Raw genomic sequence first — 20,857 nt, forward strand, 5'->3', positions numbered from 1 at the left:
TGCTTGTGTTTTAACAGAACCACTGAGAGATGGATGCAGGAAAGGATTTATTTCTACCTAAGGAATGAAAGGACACACAGCAAGACAAATCACTAAGCCATGACCAGGGAGGTGATCACTATAATGGCAAATTGAGAAAAACAAGAAGGAAAACATCAGCCCTAATGAATATGGATGGGCAGCCACACCACCTGGGAACAGAGCATTTATTTTTCCAAATATGAGATCCCATACAAACTCTTGATGAGATGACAGCTGCTGAGTAGGGAAGAAACCAGCAAGTGCAAGCATCAAGTTTTTATGCAGGGTAAGAAATAAAAATAATTTGTACCTTTTGACACACAAAAGCCATAGCTAACCACTACATTAAAAGTTCAGCAGTAAAATCTAACAATTGAATCATTAATTATACATATTAGATGGATGTTTTTGCTTCAAGAAGGTCAAAGGGAATTTTGCTACATGATGAAAATTTTTAATGTTTGTGCATTTGAAGGCTGAAAGAAAAATGTTTCTTTTTTAATTTACTCATTGTCCATTTAAAAAAAATCATAAGCATAGCAGCCCAGATTCTCAGCCACATCAGAAAAAAACCCCAGCAGTACAGGTCCTAAAAGTACAAGTAATTTCTGTGTTCAGCTAATAGTAGGCCCCTCTGAACCAAGCCAGAGGTGTATACAAATTTTGACAGGGATATCAGGCAAAAGTTTCAGCAGAAAGCAGTAACTGGCTCTCCCACACCCTCCAAAAAGGAGCATGGAGGTAGGCATTCATCTGCTAAATCTCTCTCGATGTTGCAGTGTTCATGGCTCACCTGGGTGCCCCAAGCCCCTGGGAGAGAGATGGGGATGGATCCTGGGCTTGGTACACTCCCAGGACCCCCTGCTCTCCAGGCCAGTTGGAAGGCACCCAGGCTTGACAAGGTGACAGCCACTTCTCTCCCCCTCCCCTGGTTCCCTATATGGTTATGATTCTAGAATGTTCCCCGTTGTTCGGTGTAAAGCAGATATTTGGTTGGTTTTCTTTTTATAGTACTGGTATTTCCTTGGATATATAATTTGTCACTCAAAAATCCCCCTTTCCCCATTTGCTCCCCAAATCTCCTGCTTCCCTTTCCCCTCCCCCTATAAAATTGTTGTGCAGAAGGGCTCGGGGCCATTTTGTCGATGCCCCGAGACCCCTCCAACTCCCCTGACCCTTTACCCTAATAAACCCTTCTTGGAGCACCGACAATCTGGACTGCATCTCCTGTTTGCTTCGCCGACCTGCTGACAGCACCTGCGCTCCCTCGGGGCCCCGCCCTCTCCCGCAGTCTCTCCCTTCCCCGAGCTCCGGGGTGGTTGGGGCACCCACGGATGGGACTCCCACATCTCATGCTAAATGATCTCTGTACATTAGAAGGTCCTCTCTTGGTTGAGTTCAAGAATGTGCATTGAAGGCAGAATAACTGGCCACAACAGATTTCTCTTTTGATGCTATTATAACTTGCAGTAAATAAATGGAGAGCTATGGTATTTGTATATAACTGTGCACTTGGCATTACAGTATATAGTATATATATTGTATATATGTATATACACGTCTATCTAATCTGTTTAATGTATATATATATATGTATGTACATAGATGTACATAGATTAGACATACCAATAGTAATGACAACTGTAACTGGAAGAGGGAAATGGATTAAATTTTTCAAGGTCTCCTCTATCCCTCTTTCATCTTTTTCTGTGAACTTCTTGAAACCAATTTAACTCTGTGGTCATTACACTGTTGTTGTAGTTGTGTTTTTCATGCTCTGCTGCTCTGGCAATAACATGCATTCTAGTATTAGCTTAATTAGGCCAATTTGTTCCAACTTGCATTCTGTTTTCACCACACGGGAGTAAACTAAGATAATTCTAGGCTTTGAGAGTTCAGGGAATTTGCAATGTGCCACATAAACAACTCGATCAACACCATTTGCTACATCAATATTTATTATTATTCAGTGAGCATGAGCCAGAGTTTCTGGTTTCAGATGCATGCTCACAACCCTCAGGACAATAGGATTACAGCAAAGAGCAGAATTTGACACTCAATTACAATTCTTAATGGTCCAAGCCTGAACTCTGTCAGGCTAGAGCCCTAACCACTTCCCTGCGCAGCCTGTTCCAGCACCCATCCACTCTGGGTGAAGAACCTTTTCCTGATATCCAATCTAAATCTCCCCTGACACAACTTCAGGCCATTCCCTTGTGTCCTGTCACCACAGGGAAGAGATCAACACCTGCCCCTACTCTTCTCTTCATGAGGAAGTTGTAACTGCAATGAGGTCTCCCCTCAGTCTCCTCGAGAGTGAACAGACCAAGTGACCTCAGCCACTCCTTTTGGCTTCCCCTCTTTCTTGTTAAGTAACAATTATTTTGGCTGAAATTATCAACTGAAACCACTTAGACATTAAAAAATGCTTTTTCAATATAAGCATGTAGAACACTAATTTGTAGGGATTAACAACTCTAAAGTTTTTTCAGTGAAGTAAATAGAGTTATTCGGGTAGTTTGCAAAAGTAATGGTCAGCAGAGTTTTGCTTCATCATATCATATCAACATCATATGTTGATTCTGTCCTACCTTGAAAAACAATCTTGTTTCATAAATTTTGCTTTCACGTATGGATTGTTCATTATTCATGTTATTATCATTTAAATAAGATGAAATCATCAATGTTTCTAAACTATATTGCAGACGTGGAAAGAAATACACTTGCAGGTAAGGTCATTTAGAAATCTTTCTTTTTAATTAGTTCCTGGACAGGATGTTTCCTGTTGTGTGTACATGAGAGGGACTGTCACTGCATTTTTTTATAGTGTTGTCAATCAAAAGTCCTCACCTGTATTTTTCTTTCCTAAAAGTTGAATTTACTTTCTGTCATTGGAAGGATTGCCTGCTGCTCATAGAGGATGCTACCACCCATCAGTGGCTCGTACAGCTTCCACTGCTAGAAAACACACCTAACAACCACTTTCCACTAATTATACAGAATAGTACAATAAAATTGGTGACTGAATTTGTGCCATGAAAATAAGCTACACCTTGAGAGTGAGTCTTCTGGTGGGGTTTCTCTGAGTGCAGATATATATCATGCTCTCACTCATGGCCCAGAACCACAACCAACCTTTTTGGTTTTAGTCCAAGTTGTTCAGGCAGACTTGGCACACCAGGCTGGCCTATGACACTGACCTTCAAAGCCCCATTTCAGGAAGATGGCTACACCACACCCTTCTGCAAAGGGGTGAAATGCAGGACAGAGAGGCAGAAGACAGTACTGCTGGTTACATGCAAAGCTGTTTAGATGGGGATTTTCTTAAAGTACAGATTGAATAACTGGGTGTGACATGCAGAGTGTAACTCTTTTGATGCAACATCGGAAGAATTGTGAAGAGAAGGGAGGAAAACCTGTTTTCTTCTTTACTGGAGAGAAGATGGTCACACAACATCCCAATGTAATGACAGCAGAGGAATGGTTTGCTGTTAAGTGAGTTTGCACTGAGTATGTGCTGGGCTGTCGGGTGGTGGGTGATGAAGTTATAATGAAAGGTGATAAGACTGTATTAGGGAACAAAACAAATGAAGTGAAATGAATAAGTGAGACTACAACAGGAAAGAAAGTAATACCAGATAATGAGAACCAAGTTAGCAGCCATTTTCTAGATTTAGAATCCAGTAAATTGAGTAAGCACTGGATTTCAGATTAATTGTTAGTAGTCTAAATGTTACTTGAATTATTTTTTTCTTTTATCTAACGGTGATTACATACATCCTTTGAATTAAAGACAAGCTATTAAGAACATGCAAACATTGACTGTGTATGATGAATTTGTATCTTTTTCGTAGTGGACAATTCATAATAGAGCAGTGTTAAGATGTAAGAGAGTCAGGAACCATAGTTTTTAAAGTGACGATTAGAGTTTTCTGAATATTTAGTGTAGGAACTGAAAACATTTTCCATTGATTAAAGTAGTTATGATTCTTAATAGGGGCTTGCTGTGATAGTGACTAGTTTGCACTGACATCACTGGTCAAATAATCTTATGCTCAGCCTCATATTCAAACAGGCTCTTACGTATTTGATTTGCACCAAGAGTGGAGGAAGTTTTGTGTGTCTTTGTGTACAGAACAGTGCTCCCAACACGCTGTCCTTTAACAAGGCAGAGTTTGCTTTCACAATACAGGGCTGGCAAAGATCCTTTCTACAGTGGTTTAACATGTCCGCCCCTTCTTCTCTACTAGGACATCCTGCATGCAGCTCACAGTCTTGATAGGGAAATTCTGAGGGAAAAGTTGTTGAGAAACAGCCTGCGTCCTCTTCTCTAAAGGACCTGTTGGCACAAAAGCATTTTTAAGTTTCAGAAGCTAACATTTCTCAGTCTGCTAGCAGAAGCTCTCAAAATTCTTAAGGATTCATATGACCAGAAAAACTTTTCAACAAATTGAGGTAGACACAGAGGAAGCAGACAAGTATAGCTGCACACCTAGAATGTGGGGACCATTTATAAATTTGCAGATTAACTTTATTCAGAGACCTAGGGGCTAAGATTTTGAGTGTGTCCTTGTCATTTTAGATAGGTTCTCAGGATAGAGGTCTGTCCTTCTAGACATGCAGATGAAACAACTGTTGGAAAACTGAATTGGAGAGGGAACTCATCTCTGTGTTTAGCATTCTTCTGCTTCCAGATAACAACAAGTGGGCCCACTTTACTGGGTAAGCAATGCAGAAAAATTGTACAGCTCTACAACTAGATCTAAAACGTTCTCTTGCCCATCACCCCCAATACAGTGGGGCTGTAGAGAGCAAAAACTCATATTTTATAAGCAAACAAGCAAAAACTTTTTGCAGAGCCTGGTCTGAAATGTCTGGATGCATTTGCCTCTCCCAGTGATGTAGACAAGAAGCATGTGAAGAATCCTGCCTAGTTCTTCCTTGTTTCTTCTGCAGCAGAGAACAATCAAGCATATTATTATTATTTGAAAGCAAACTCCAATTATGTATAGTTTTGTACACACTTTCTGGCGTCACAAGATTAATTGGAAAGTAGCCTTCCATTACAGTTTGATAGTGCAAAGGGCAAATTAGATGGTATTACTAGCCATCTTGAGATGGCTACGAATGAAGTGGGTTTGTATGAAGCTGAGATTTGCAATACAGTGTTAGTTTTGGCTAATCCACCTTCTCTGCATTGGTTTCCAAACCAAATACAAAAATGGGAGGAGGCATAATTGCTGAATAGATCTGAAGGGCTTTCCCTCACATGACTGTCAATTCTGGGAACAGAAAACAGCATGGGGGCCTGATTATTCTTTAAAATTTTATACTAAAGCTATGCATGTGTCTGGAGACTTAGAAACTTTTTAAGACTAGGATGTTTTGTGTGCTGTTCAGTGTAAAAGAATGCTGTTAAATAGTCCAAAAAGGTCAGCTAAAACTAAAATTTATCTTTATGAGGAGCCACAAAGCCAATGGTATATACTGTGATTTTAAACACTGACTAACCATTAATAAATTACAGTGACAACTCTCGGAATATCTACAAAGCTAATGGCAAAATAAGAGAAAGTTAACACTGTCAATGTTTGATTATTTATTGAAGTGGCTTATTGTGGATCATTGCACACAGGGCACAGAAAATGTACAACATATTTGGCACATTGGGACACTTCCACACCCACATTCTTGGAGCAGTGTGTGGGGTTCAAAAGGAGGCTGTAGCCAGGGGAAAAAAGGCTAGGTAATTTTGTGCCTTCAGTCACAGTGCAAAAGGGGTGCTTTTTGTTGTTGTGGACATGCACAGCAAAGTGAACCAGGACACAGAGATAACTATATTCAGGGCATTTCTGGACTTGTGATTGACTAAGATTTACCCTCAAAACCCTTTTGATGGAGGGCTCTGTAGTGTTTTCTATGTTATAGCATTGTGTTGCTGAACTGGTTCTGCATGTCACTCCAAAAAGACATGTGGGACCCGCCTTTAGAGAGAAAACAGAAGAGCAGCACACTGCACTGTGTCATTAACACTGCTTTCAAATGTTTGTATCAGTACCTTTAAAGATATGTTTATTACAGATTGTAGTACAAAACTGTCTGGAACATGAGAGTCTACTAAATTCTTTTTCTTTGTGTTGATTAGCACAATAGCAGGGCAATAGCAAAGCCCTGAGTCAGGTATTCTGTACCTCAGAACTTTTTATTCATAATATTCATAACATAAATTACTTCAAGTTGCAAAATATAACTCTCGAAATTACAGTACTGCCATATTTTCTCACATATTATTAAAAAAAATCAGTAAGATTTAACTCTGCATATGAGCAATGTATGATAGGAAGGAGTGGGTGACAAGTCTGTTCAGCTCAATGCAGTTACTCATCACTGTGGGAGGCTGCATTCAAGCAGCCTGGCACCAACAAAGCACCTGGTCTGAAACTTTTCATCACTGTTTTCCAGAAACAGCTGCCAACGACACCAGCCTGAATTTAGTTATTTCCTGGCTTTTGAAGGCATGACTCTGTGACCTTACATACTTTTGTTTTTGTAGCTCTGCATGTAATGTCACACCAGTACAAAATGGAGCCTGAAGGCTGGTGCAAAAAAGCACCAGTTCTTGTTTAGACAGTTGGTTTGGTTTTTTTTTTTGAGAAGGTTTCTTGTACAACTGGTCTTTTAAATAAAATTTCCTAAAAGCTTGACGTATTTAAGAAAAATGTGCTTTCTCAAATTATTATAAAAAACGGCTGTACTGTCACTTAATGGTGGACAACCTCAAAGACTAGTACACTGTATCTCAATTTCATTTCTTCAGGTCTTTTACAGAGTCTTTTTTCAACCTGAAATAAGTGGTGTGTAATGTCTGAAATGAAAGGAGTGAGGATGAAAGGTAGGTACGACAGAGAATTCATTTGCGGACTATAGGGGTTATGTGAAATGACTGTTTCTGGTCTGCCTGCATTGTAGAGCTCATTGTCTCCCAGAAGCAAGCTTCTGCCCTTCCTGCCCAGCTGATGGAAAGGAGGAGGAATAGCTTTGGTGTGAGACACTGAGATGTACCACTATTGCTTGGGGATCCTCAGACTGTGGAAATTATCTGCACCTTGCCTAGGGCTCACTCCTATAATTTTGTCCTGCAAAGGCCATTTGCCTAGTCTGAGTTTGTCACAAAGCTGCAGCTCAACCTGTACCTCACTTACGTTGTGATTCCTCTGGAGGCAACACAACCGTTCTTATTCATTGCATTGAAGTTGATGGCGGCCTTTAAGAACCTGAATACCTTCCATGGTGCACACAGTAAAAAAGAAGTGAGCAAAAATCTTCTTAAAGAATTCAGCATTTTAAGCTCTCCATAGGCAGCAATTTTTTAGTAAATTGCAGTGTCTGACTAGGTGTTGCCCAGAAGGTAGTGCAAGTTTCCTGCCACAATACATAGCCAGAGATGGAAAGTATAAACAGCCTCATTAGGAAAGACGGCTCACTGATGAAGAAACGTTTGCTGCAGGGATCTCAGATATTTTCAAGTACTTGCTTGTACACTTAACCCAAAATAGGCACAAGTAAACATTGATCCAGTCTTGGTAGTGGACCACCAGGCCAGTGGTCTCAGGTCATTTTCCCAGAATTCAGACAGGTGTACACAGTACTGCACTGCTGAACAGAGAAAGTGACAGTGTTGCTCAATGGGCATTTTTTGTTAATTTTCCTTCCATCTGCTTTTGATCATGTGCATCTCTCTTGCTGTTTCTCCTGTACTTAATAACCTAACATGCAGTAGATCACAACAGCAGCACCTGAAACAAACAATGTTTGTAATGTAAATGTGTAAAAGGGATTTTTGGCCCTCTCACTTCACATTTATTTCCCACAGAATTTATTGCTAAGAAATCTAGTATTACATTTGGAAAGACAGGAAATACTCTAGACTGAACCTCTGCAGTTTGCTGCAAGTCCCTGGGTGTGGTAGATTCTGGTTTAATCATTTGGGACAGGGACACATCTACAAATGAGCAGTTTTAAAATGCTGTTGCCAGACATCCACATGCAGTATGAATGGAGAAGTGTCATAACTCCTTTATTTAGCATGGGACTAAGGAAGAAACGTGGCTTTTTTCAAGGACTACGGACAGAGGAGCTTTGAAAGAGAGCGTGCTATGAGTTAGAGAATTTGTACTCCCTGTCTCAAGTATTTATTATCGAGCACGTCTTTGAAGCAGAATTGGATGTTGATATGAGATGGAGAGTATTGCTGCAGGTGACTTAGAAGTCACCCAGACTCAAACCTTTAATTTCTCCCAACTTGGGAAATTGACTGGGAGAGGAGGAGAGGAAGGAGCCTTTATTTTTTGTACTGGCATCATGTGGCAATAGGAGTTGAAGAAAGAAAATATATCACACTTGGAAAGTACTTTTCACTCACTGCATTTGTGCTTCATGGTGGCCTGGTGTCATGACTACCCCTATTTTGTCTAGGAAGCCTGCAATAGCCAGCCAGCCCAATGTTTGGGACTGCTTCCTGGTTTTACAGTTGCTGGGAGAGCTGTGGGTACCTTGTTTCTCCCACTGTCATACACCTTTTCTCCAGAAAACAAAGGAAGAAGCCACAGCAAAGGGGAGTATCATGGCTGTTAGATGTCCTTTGTCACTTCTGCAAATTACAGTTGGCATCACTAGCCTGCCTCCCTGTTTGTGCTTCTTTCACATACTGAAATACAGGAGGTTCCCTCTTGCCACGAGGAAACACTTTTTAACTGTGAGGATGCTGAGCCCTCAGCTTACAGCTGTCCTCTGGCAGACAGGTGAGCAGATGCTTTTCTTCCAAATATTTCCGACTGACATAGGACATGATGCTTGCACCAACATGGTCCCATTTCCTTGCCAACAGAGAACAGTAGAATCATGGGGCATGTTTAACCCACCAGCCTGTTCCCCCTGACAAGTGAAATAGGTTCATAACGAGAAACTGGGCATCTGAACTTTACTATTCACTTGATTATTTCATTCAAAGGCAAATGAGGAAAGCAAGCTAGAAAGAAAGCGAAAGTGCCCAAGCTTTCTCTGCAGCCACAGTGTGTCAGCTCTGGGATGTGTAGTGAGCACCTCAGGAGCTCCCTGAGCCCCAGAAATGCAAAACAGAAAGGGCCCCATGGGTGCTCCAGTGCCTCTCCCTCGTGCTTAAACTCACATCTCACACATCCACAACCTGTATTACTTTTTCTTGCTAGTCATGTACTGTGGGATCTTCAGGTAGATATGAAGATTGCTGATTCTGTAGGCTCCTAAGTTTTTCAGACACTCTATTTCTGATTCCTGTTTCAGTGAAGCTTCTCTGCCTTTTGGTCGTTGATCATCTTCTCTAAGTGGTTCACATAGCTATAAATTTAGGACAAATATCTCAAGGTTTAACCATAATATTTGAGGATCAACACGCTCATATGATGACACCTAATTTTAAAAGCATGTCACGCAAATGGCAGGGCAGAGACATCCTCTCTTGGTGTCAGAAATGTATGGGGCTGAACTTCTGTTTGAGCTGCAGTGTTCAAGAGCCTTTTGAGAACAGTTTTCATAGAAAGAATTGCACAGCTCCATCATAAGTTCCTTTCTAAAGTCCTTTCCAAGGAGAACAACAAGAATCAAAACCCTCCAGAGGGAGAAGTTTGAAAAGACTGAGGTTTATAGAGATAAATGCGACTGGATGTAGTTAAAGTATGAAAGAAAAAGAGTTTGGAGTTGATGTAGAACAGCAATATTTACATTCCATTACAACCAACTTTGGTTGGTTTTGCCTAGTGAAGATACTGGTAGAATAGGAACCCCCTCCCTTCGAATCATTTGATGAATCAGTGCTGTGGACAGGGTTCAGTTTCTATCCATCCAGGATCAAGTTACCCTACTTTCCCTATTTTTGTATGAGAACAATGAGAAATGGAGATGTCTGTCACTAAAATGACAGACTGACTTCTTAACTGACTACCCTGTAGCTGGAAAAATTTGGAACAGTTTTGAGCTAACATTTGAGTTATCACAACCTTACATCACCATTATGTCTTCTTTTTATGAACACAATGTAGATATAAAACAATGGCAATTAGAAGGATAATGTATTAAACTGTGCTGATGCAAACTATTTAAAGGGGAAGACGTCAGGTAGTGTCTCCAAACATAGCACACATCACATAAAAGAAAAAAAAAACAAAAAAAATCACCATAACCCTCTGAAGAAAACGACAAAAAAAGAGAAAGTCTTTCCAGCTATGAAATTAATTTGGAAATCCTCCTGACTTAGAATCTTTCACATAGCCAAAGTTAAAGAAACTCATTCACTGAAAAAGCACACAACACAGGAAAAGTATTGGCTACTCAAAGAACATCTATCTCAATATTTAAATATTTAATTTTGAATCCATATTTTAAAAGGTGTTAAAAGCTTAAAATCAAACCCAAGAAACTGGTTTAGAGACAAGCAACAAATGTAAATTAATTCCTTGCTTAAACCAAGCTGAAAGACTGGTGTACCACCAGTCACTTGCATGTTTAATAAAAGTTCTTGCTTTAACTGAACAATTTTTTACAACAGTTGTAATTTTTATAGAATGTGTATTTTGTAAATCAGCTTTGCAAACACTTTCTAAATAATGACTGAAAAGTTTTTTGTACTTCCTTATATTTGACAATGGTGACATCTTGTGGTAGTTTTATTCACCTGTTGGTTTTGCCATCCTTGCTCTGCAGACTTGCTTCCTGCTGGGTGGTGGAGCCTTGAAATTGATAAAAGTGCAATGAATACCTTCATGCTGAGGAGATGCTACATATTTTAATAAAACAAAACTAGCCTAAGTTAAGTGTCAAAAGAAATCTCACTCTAGCCACAGAAAGGAGAAAAAAAATCAAACCTTACTTATCAACCTTACTTATAATCAACCTCAAAAAATCAACCTTACTTATAATTGTAAGTAGACTGTACCTGAAAGTCAATGATTCCTTCTGGAAAAGACTAAACTCTTCTTGCTGAAGACAGCTGATTAATAAAGCTATCAGACAGATGGGGAAGTGTGTATGTAACTCTGAGACCAAGGGGACTGCAAATATCACAGTTCTAAACCTCCCCTCTTTCATTATGTGTTCTGACTACAACAAAATGACTTGGATATTTTATCATCCCCAAAGTTACTGTGAAAGTCCACCATTAAATAAGAACTATCAGTATTAGTACAGTACAAACTGATGAATCCTGTAAAAAACTGGCAGTTTTATTTGTCCTTTAAAACCTTATCCTGATCACTAACAAGGAAGGAAGTGTCACCATAAGGCAAGTAGAAGACCAAAATGTCAAGTAAACTAAGTTTGTAGCTGCCTAGCCATGGTCACAGTGACATGAGCAGTCTTATCTGCCCTTGCAGGAAATGTAGCTGAGGTTTATATGTTATTGTAGTTTTCCCTGGTACCCTATATGTTTTGCTTAAACAGAGGGGTATGTTGCAGGACTAGGAAGGAAAACAGGCAATAAAGGTACAGCTCCCACGAATGCTGGCCAAGGATATCTGACCTTGTGAATTGCTTAATACGAGGCCAAACAATATGTGGTTTTCAGAAGGGTTTGTAAGAGTCCCACATAATTGTTATACATAGCAATGGACTATAATGCCTGCAATATCAATGCAGTCTTGGACTTCAGTTAGGTGCTGAAACTTTAATGAGGAGATCACAGGAAATTCCCCTTCCAAGGCACAGCCCAAGCACCCACAGCAGAACCAATGCAGGTTTGCTGGAAATCAGCAGTCTGCACTGGTACCAGTAGCATCACATCATTATGGAAAGCACTGGTGCATCTAGGGCTGAAATTCTATAGCTTAACTAGCAAGAGGACTATGATATACAGAAACAACATGATGAGAAAGTACCTCACCCTACTCTAGGAATACCAGAAAGACTAAGATACACATTTGCACAAAAGCTTTTAGATGATCATAAGAAATAAAAGTTAGGAAAATCAGGGATTCCATGTCTTGGATTTCCATGTAGAATATGGAAATCTCTGAAGTGTCTGAACTGTCCGTGTTTTCAACAATCTGGTGAAGGTCTGATAGCAGAAGTAAATTACAAAACAAACTGTCAGAGATGCATATCTAAAATTGCACTGAAAGCAATGACAAAAGCATCTGATAAGGATTCTTAACTGCCTAATTCTGCTCTCTCATATAACACTTTAAATTTTTTTACCCTGGTTACTACTAGTATTTCACAACTTTAGAGGCATTTTCAGCAGGATCCTTAGGCAATTTATCACCATGTAAGACCTAAGTTTGAAAAAGAATTGGAAGTTATTTGCAATTTCTTTTAGTGAGATGTACAACTGATAGGCCATATGAAACACAGAATGACTGAGTTTGGAAGGCACCTCTGGAGGTCCTGTGGTCTAACCCCCAGCTGCAGCAGGGCCACCAGGAGCTGGTTGCCCATGACTGTGTCCAGATGGCTTTGCAGATCTCCAATGTGGGAGACTCGACAAACTCTCTGGACAACCTGTGCTATTGCCCGGTCACCGTCTCAGAAAAGAAAAAAAGGTTTCCTGTTTTTTGGAAAGTACCTCCTGTGTTTCAGTCTATGCCCACTGTCTCTGGCCCTGCCATTGAGCACTGCTGAAGAGAGCATGGCTGTCTTTGTTGCAGTCTCTCTTTTGGTATTTTTAGGTATGGATGGGTTCTCTTTTCTGGGCTGAGCCCATCGCAGCCTATTCTCACCTGAGACACTCTCCAGTCTCTTCAACATCTACTAAAGATTATTGAGAATGGCCTCACAATGGTACGGGCCAGTTAACTCAGCACTCATGGGTGCATCCCATCAGGGCTCAGTTATGTTCAGATTGCTTAAGCGTTCCCAGAACTGATCCTCTTCCCCCAAGGATGCATTTTCTTTTCTCCACATTTTTGATGTGATTCTGGTGTTTTTGAAGGATGGGATTGCTAGTAAGGACTGAGGCAAAGAAGGCATTCAGTACCTCAGTGTTTTCCATGTAACAGAATCATGGAACATAGAATGGTTTGAGTTGGAAGGGACCTTAAAGATCATCTAGTTCCAACCCCCTGCTGGTGGAAGGAGGGACACCTTCCACTAGATCAGGTTGCTCAGACCCCATTCAGTCTGGTCTTGGACGCTTCCAGGGCATCCACAACTTCTCTGGGCAACCTGTTCCAGTGCCTCACCACCCTCACAGTAAAGAATTCTTTCATAGTATCTAATTCAAACCTACTCTCTTTCAGTTTGAAGCCATTGCCCCTTGTCCTGTCACAACATGCTCTTGCATAAAGTCTCTCTCTACGTTTCCTGTAGGCTCATTTCAGGTACTGGAAGGCCACAAATAAGGTCATACCACAGCCTTCTTTTCTCCAGGCCAAACAAATTCAATTCTCTCAGCCTTTCCTCATAGGAGAGGTGCTCCAATCCCTCCAGTATTCTGGGTGCCCCTCCTCTGGACACATCCCAACAATTCCGTATCCTTCCTGTGCAGGGACCCCAGAGCTGATGCAGCACTGCAGGTGGGGTCTCACCAGAGCAGAGGGGCAGAATCCCCTCCCTGGCCCTGCTGCCCACACTGCTTTGGATGCAGCCCAGGACACGTTTGGCTTTCTGGGCTGTGAGTGCTCATGGCTGGGTCATGTCCAGCCTCTCACCCACCAGCACCCCCAAGTCCTTCTTGGCAGAACTGCTCTGATCTGTTCATCCCCAGCCTGTGTTGGTACTGGGGATTGCCCAAGTTGCACTTGGTCTTATTAAACCTCATGAGACTCTCATGGATCCACTACTTGAGCGTATTGAAATCTCTCTGGGTGGCATCTCATCCTTCAGGTGTGTCAACTGCACCACCTGCAAATTTGCTGAGGGTGCTTGATCCCTTTGTCTATGCCATAAATGAAGATACTAAATAACCCTGGTCCCAGTGCAGACTCCTGAGGGACACCACTTGTCCCTGATGTCCATTGTGACTCTGAGCCATTGACCACTACCCTGTGGATGCCACCATCCAGGTAATTTCTCATCCACCTGACAGTCCACCCATTGAATCCATCTTTCTCCGGTCTAGACAGAAGGATGTTGTGTGGGCCTGTGTCAAAGACTTTACAGAAACCCAGACAAATGACATCTGTAACCCTTCCTTTGTTCACTGCTGCAGTCACCCCATCATAAAAGGCTACTTGGCTGGTCAGGCAGGACTTGCCCTTGGTGCAGCTGTGCTGGCTATCCCGAATCACCTCCCTGTCCTACATGTGCCTTAGCACAGCTTCTAGGAGGATCTTCCCAGGCACAGAGGGAAAGCTGACAGACTGGTAGTTCCCAGGGTCCTCCTTTCCACTCTTTTAAAACATGAGTACAATGTTCTCCTTTTTCCAATCATCCAGGATTTCACCTGATTGCCACCAGTCTTCAAATATCATGGAGAGTGGCTTAGCAAGTACATCAGCCAATTCCCTCAGGACTCTGGGATGCACCTCATCTGGTCCCTTAGTCTTCTGTATGTACACGCAGAAGTATGTACAGAAATGTACTTCTCCTTTCACCAGAGGGACTGAGAACACCATCTGGGCCCAAGACTCCAAGTTCTCCCTAGCAGTATCATTTGCTCTCCCATGGAAGATCAGCAGAGGTATTAGTCAGAGAGTCAGACAAGCTTGTGCAGTCCCTGCACGTTATCCTGGACAGAGGATCCTGGCAGGCAGCAAGTCTCTCTAATTGATATATCAGGTCAGCACATGGTTTCTTCTGTCCCCTGCAGAAAGGAGTCACCTATTGCAATTAATCACTGCTTCCTCCTGATGGTACTGCATGGTTCAGGGTCAGGTGGACCAGATCCTTTGCTTGAAGGTGCATGAGGCTCCTACTCAACTTTGAGGATAGTGAACCCGTTATGTAGCTGCAAGTCTTTAGGCAAGAAAAGAGCTTTCCTCTTTGTGACATAAGTCACTTGCTTCCATTTCTTCCATTCTCCAGGGGTTGCACTTACCTTCATATTAGGGGTGAACACTGCCAGCTTCTCAACTGCAGTTGGGGTTGTTGGCTTTTCAAGATGTTGAGTCTCATAGAATGTCCTGTCTATCTCACTTTCCTCTTCCCTCATGCTGTGCAGCCTGATCACTTCCTCCTGTAACCCCTCATCTTGGCAGCAAAGATCCTCCCAAGACATTACAGCTCCTGCAACAAATTAAAATGAAACGATAGACTTCTTATGGAAGCACACTAAATGTCAAAGTGGCTACTGAAGTACAAATGTGTCTTCAGGCTGAACATGCTACTGTTATCAAGGAACTGTTTCTCTTGCCAGAAATATCTTCCCCATCTTAGAGATCTCAAACTTCTGCCACTGCGTGTTATCACTGTTTGTCCCTGCAGGGATCCTTCTTCATCCCACATCTAAGATGTAACTCAGTATCTGTATAAAGGTAACTTATCATCACCTCTAACCCTTCATACAAAAACAGCCTAGCCTGACAGCCATTAAATCAGGGCAGGGCTTCCATACAAAATTGAAACAAACAAACAAACAAACAAACCTCTACAACAAAGTTATAAATAAAGCAAGTTACAGAAATTTTTTATATTAAATGTTTGACAAGTCACAAAGATTTTCACATAGATCTGCTGTGAAAATGACCATTAAGGGTAAGTCTGTCTCTTGGAATGATGATGCTCAAGAAAAGTCACCAGCATTTAGAGAAGGCCTTACTGCAGTCTCACAGGTAGCTTGAAGCAGCAGAGGAACACCTTCTGTGAAAACACTGTTTTGAAGCAATTACAGATATACAATATAAATATGATCAGGGCATGGCTAGGGGAACAGACCAGATACTTGCCAAGTAGGGCTTCTGGTTTCCTCCAGGGTTGTGAAGCGCTGCTACCTGCAGGTTACTTGAAAACCAAAAGAAGAAAAACTAGTGACTTAATATTTTTGTGTATCAGCTCTGGTAGGATAATATATTAGTGGGTCAATTGTTGCACTACTGGGAAAAATTATGCTCAGAGATCCAAACTATTTTCTCAAGAAACTCTTGATCTGTTGCATAACTTCATTTTATTGATAGGAGCACATTTTGCTTTCAAAAAAGTAAAAGGGGCAACTCTGAGACAAATGGCATGTAAAAATCAGTGGTGTACAAACTAAAGCAATGTTTGTGGAAATGACTGGATTTCTAAGTTCCACCTGTTGCATTATTATATTAATGGGGTTTACAGATATTAAAGTTATGACCCTGGACAAAAAAGCATTTCTCTCTGCACACTTCTTTTTCCCAATCATACTACCGGCCTAGTGAGAACAACTTATGCTTAAATTGGTGCTCACATTTGAAGCTCCTAAAGCCTTTCATGCCAATCTAGTCATGCCAACACTTTGTGCCATACAGGGCATGTTTTTTATGGCACATTGTCCTACCTCTATTTCACTAGTTCTTGTGTGTTGCGGCCCAAGCAGCTGAGATAGAGCTCAATGCCCTTGAGAATGTGGAGAATTGGGATGAAATGGGAGAAGTGCCAGAAGAAAGTGAAGAAGAAATGGATTATCCCAACAACCTCCCAAAAAAGTATTACAGATAGTATGAGCCGTTATCTCTCCCCAACCACTCGACGCCTGCATATCTCAGTGTTAGACATTGGTAAATTTAGACTGTAAATTACTTGTATTCACTTTTCTATTTGTTCTGAAAACTTGTAAACCCACCCAGTTATGTACCCTTATAACCTGTTGCAGAGCCTTTGTTCTGGGCTCTTCAGATGTCTCTCCAAACTCTCCTATCCCCTATGTAACCCCCAATAAAGCTGAAGAGACCTCATCTCATCCCCTCGCCTGAGTCGACTTCCAGAAGCCCAAATTCATCTCCTGTGTTGCTCAAAACAGCCCTTCTCCCCACTGAAAGAACTTTCCTGTGGCATTTAAAGCACTTCTGGTCATGACTTCAGAAGTAGCCGCCGCACTTGTGGCATCCTTGCCATCCAGGGCATGGCTGTTCCTGAGTCACTTTTTTCATATACAACCTGGGATACCCTTCTCCACCAGTCAGCCCTCATCTGTGAAAATTTGACTAACTTGTGAGAAAATATGAGGAGGCATCAGCCTGTGTTTTATTCAGATAAAAACCCCTGTTATTCAACTGGCCTGGGGGTCTCTATGTAGGTGAGCTACAGCTATGTGAAGAGTTCATTGCCTGATCAGCAATGGTGCAGTTGGGTGCAGGACATTCTGCTTCCAGTGGGAGAATAGACAGGAATGTGTTTTGACTGGGACTTGGACTTCTGTCCAATATAGGAGCTGGAGAGCAACAAAATGGCTTGAAGCAACTCTCTTCATGCAGCACAAGCCATGCAAACAGACTGTATTCAGTGGATGACATGTGGGATGCTGCTTTGATGGCTGATTAGGAGGTTGTAGTAGTATGGATGATGTAAGTCTCCAAGTTGTGTCAATAATGCCTAAATGGGACTCTGGGCACGAAGGAAAATATGGAAGGCTGTGAAATCCCGATTATTGGATGTATTGTGCTGCTGATGGTCTGTGGAGGTATTAAGACAGAGTTTGAGTCAAGAACAGGTACATGGTCTTCTCTAACAAGATTCAGGCACTATTTTTCTGTGTGGTGCAGGAAGCACTTCTTTCTGGTGTGTTCCCTATTCCTGGTTTGGCAAGACGATGACTTAATATTCCATAGGAAAAGCAATGTATTTTGTGAAGCGTGATGATGTGAACTTGTGAGATAAGTGCTGGTGCAAGAAAACAGCTATTCTGTTCCCACTGATCTTCCAGGTGACTGCTTAAGTGCTGCTCATTGTTAGCACTCAAGGCAAAGACTGCATTATTATCCTCAGGGTTGCTGAGAGAGGCTATAAATACATCCAGGCTCAGTCAGGCTCTTCATCTGTAAATAGAGAACATCCTTTCACCACCTGTATTGCCATTAATTGATGTAATCTCCACATAAAAAGCACTTAAATACACCTATGAACTGTGTTTTTTTTCAGCACTGACATGACTTATCTGTCAAGATAAATATTGTTTGAAGTAAAGACAAGCTTGATATAGATCTCTCAGTTCAACACCAGTTTCTCAGTTCATTGTATCTTGATGGTATCTTCATGGAAATTGAGTGCTTGCTCATAGTAATTTCAGTTGGAAGAAGTATAGAGCATTTTTCTCTTAGTCATCTACAGTGTCAGAATTTGCAATGCTGTTTGAAGTATTTGCAATTTAAAATCAGGAGGCACACAGCACTTGCCAGTGCAACATTTTGGTTTGGAGGATCTAGCCTTAGAAGCTTAATAGTTACTGCTTTTTGTTAGTTTATGCTAAATAGCAGCAAATTAAAAAATTCAGTGTTGAGTTTCCTGGCACAATCTTGTGTAGAAGCCATTTCAAAGAATCACAAGTGGCTGAACCCCACCAGCACCTCTGGAGATCACTCTGTCCACCATCATGGTCAACAACAGCATGTTAATCACAGCCTTGAGCAGACAGACAGATTCTAAAACTTTCCTGTTCCAGAGTGTTTAACCACAGTCATGGTAAATAACATTTTAATACTTCTAGTCTGAGCTTCTCATGCTCCAGTTTGTGTCTCTTGCTTTTCATCGAATGATGTGCAATTCCGAATAGAGTTTGTCTCTGCCTCACCTGTATCCCCCCATGAGGAAGTTGAAGATCAGAGAAAGTGTAACACCCTGATGAATAAAATTGGCAAACTGGTAACAATAGATGAGAAGGCTCAGGCACTCAACAGCTTTTTCCCCTCAGTCTTCACTGGCAATCTCTGTTCCCACACATCTGGAGTGAATGGGGAGCAAAGTCCTCTCACTGTAAGAGAAGATCAGGTTTGAGACTACTTGAGAAACCTGAACAGACCAGATAAGTCTACAGCACCTGACAAGATGCATCCCAGAGCCCTAAGGGAATGGGCTGATGTCGTTGCCAGGCTACTCCATGACATTTGAAAAGTGATGGTGATCAGGTGAAGCCCCAGGTGAGTGGAAAGAAAACATTGTACCCATCCTTTAAAAAAATAGAAAGGAGGACCCTGAGAAGTCCTCCCCTCTGTGCCTGAGAAGAGTATGGGACAGATCTAGTTAACAGAGGTGCACATGGAGCACATGGAGGTGATTCAAGACAGCCAGCACAGCTTCACCAAGGGAAAGTCTTGCCTGACCAACCTAGTGGCCTTCTATGATGGAGTGGCCAGATCAGCAGGCAAGGAAAGATGACATTTATCTGGAATTCTGTAGAGCCTTTGAAACAGTTCCCCACAACATCCCTCTCTCTAAATTGGAGCGAGAGGGATTTGATGGGTGGACTATTCAGTGGCTAAGACTGCATGGCTGCATCCAGACAGTAGTGGTCAACAGATCAATGGCTGGATAGAAATCAGTGATAAATGGTGTGCCTCAGGAGTCCCTGTTGGGATTGGTTCTGTTTAGTATCTTCATCCATGATACAGACAAAAGGATCAAGCACCCTCAGCAAATTTGTAGATGACACCAAGCTGAGTGATACGGGTGACACACCTGAAGGATGGGATGCCATCCAGGAGGACCTAGACAAGCTTGAGAAGTGGGTCCATGGGAATCTCATGAGGTTTAACAAGACCAAGTGCAACTTGGGCAACCCCCAATATCAACAGAAGCTGGGGATGAACAGATCAGAGCAGCTCTGCCAAGAAGGACTTGGGAGTGCTGGTGGGTGAGAGGCTGGACATGACCCAGCCATGAGCACTCACAGCCCTGAAAGCCAAATGTATCCTGGGCTGCATCCAAAGCAGTGTGAGCAGCAGGGCCAGGGAGGGGATTCTGCCCCTCTGCTCTGCTCTGGTGAGACCCCACCTGCAGTGCTGCATCAGCTCTGGGGTCCCTGCACAGGACAGACAAGGACCTGTTGGGGTGAGTCCAGAGAAGGCCACAAAGATGAGGAGCCACAAAGAGGCCAGAGCACCTCTCCTATGAGGAAAGACTAAGGGCTGGGGCTCAGCTTGGAGAAAAAAGGCTTTGGGGTGACCTTATTTGCAGCCTTTAATACTTAATGGGGCTTAAGAAAGATTAACAGAGAATTTTTTTGGAGAGCCTGAAGGGCAAAAGGTAGCACCTTTAAAATAAAAGGGTAGATTCAGACTAGATGTAAGGAAAACATTTTTTAAAATGAGGTGGTAAAATACTGGAACAGGTTGCCCAGAGACTTTGCAGATGCTTCATCCCTGGAAACATTCAAGGTCAGGTTGGATGGGTCTCTGAGCAACCTGATGTAGATGAAAATATCTTTGCTTATTGCAGGGCAGTTGAACTAGATGACCTGTAAAGGTCCCTTCAAACACAAAGTATTCTATCATTCTATGAAGCTGAAGAAGCAACAGATCTCCCCAAATTTCCTATCCCTTTTCCCAGGTTGACAGAAGGCTGGGGGGGCTCTGCTGAACCTAACCCAATATATCCATCTCTTCCCTATATTGTTCAGGATCTAAAACTGTACCCAGCGATTCATAGTCACCTCACAGGGGCTGAATGATTAACAGGGAAAGGAAAACTTTCCTGGATCTGCTGTCTGTGCCTTTGCCAGTATGGCCAAGCATTTGGCTGGGCTTCCTTGCTGCAATACTGTTTCCCAGGTAGCAGAAGCAGAATAATTTATTTTGGGAAAGATATCCAAGACCATCAAGTCCAAGCATTGATCAAATACAACCATGCCCACTAAACCATAGCACGAAGTCCTACATCTACTTGTTTTCTGAATGCTTCCAAGGATGGTGACTCCATCACTCACCAAGCAGGCTGTTCCAATGCTTAACCACTCTGTCAGTGAAGTACCTCC

The 20,857-nt window shown here is 42.0% G+C and overlaps 1 long non-coding RNA gene across 1 annotated transcript in view; it reads right to left on the minus strand.

Annotated features, from left to right (window-relative positions):
• Window positions 1-402: 402 nt before the first annotated feature.
• The window catches only part of LOC146424833 (uncharacterized), a 33,303-nt gene continuing 12,848 nt past the window's right edge, over window positions 403-20,857 (minus strand). Inside the window, exons 2-4 of the long non-coding RNA XR_014846970.1 lie at window positions 15,026-15,213; window positions 1,369-4,360; window positions 403-785 (exon numbers count right to left, since the gene is read on the minus strand). This is a non-coding gene — a long non-coding RNA (uncharacterized LOC146424833). The remainder of the gene's footprint in view (window positions 786-1,368; window positions 4,361-15,025; window positions 15,214-20,857) is intronic.

Source organism: Lichenostomus cassidix, chromosome Z, assembly GCF_008360975.1.
Source record: "Lichenostomus cassidix isolate B80296 chromosome Z, HeHo_3.0, whole genome shotgun sequence".
Taxonomy (NCBI): Eukaryota; Metazoa; Chordata; class Aves; order Passeriformes; family Meliphagidae; genus Lichenostomus; species Lichenostomus cassidix.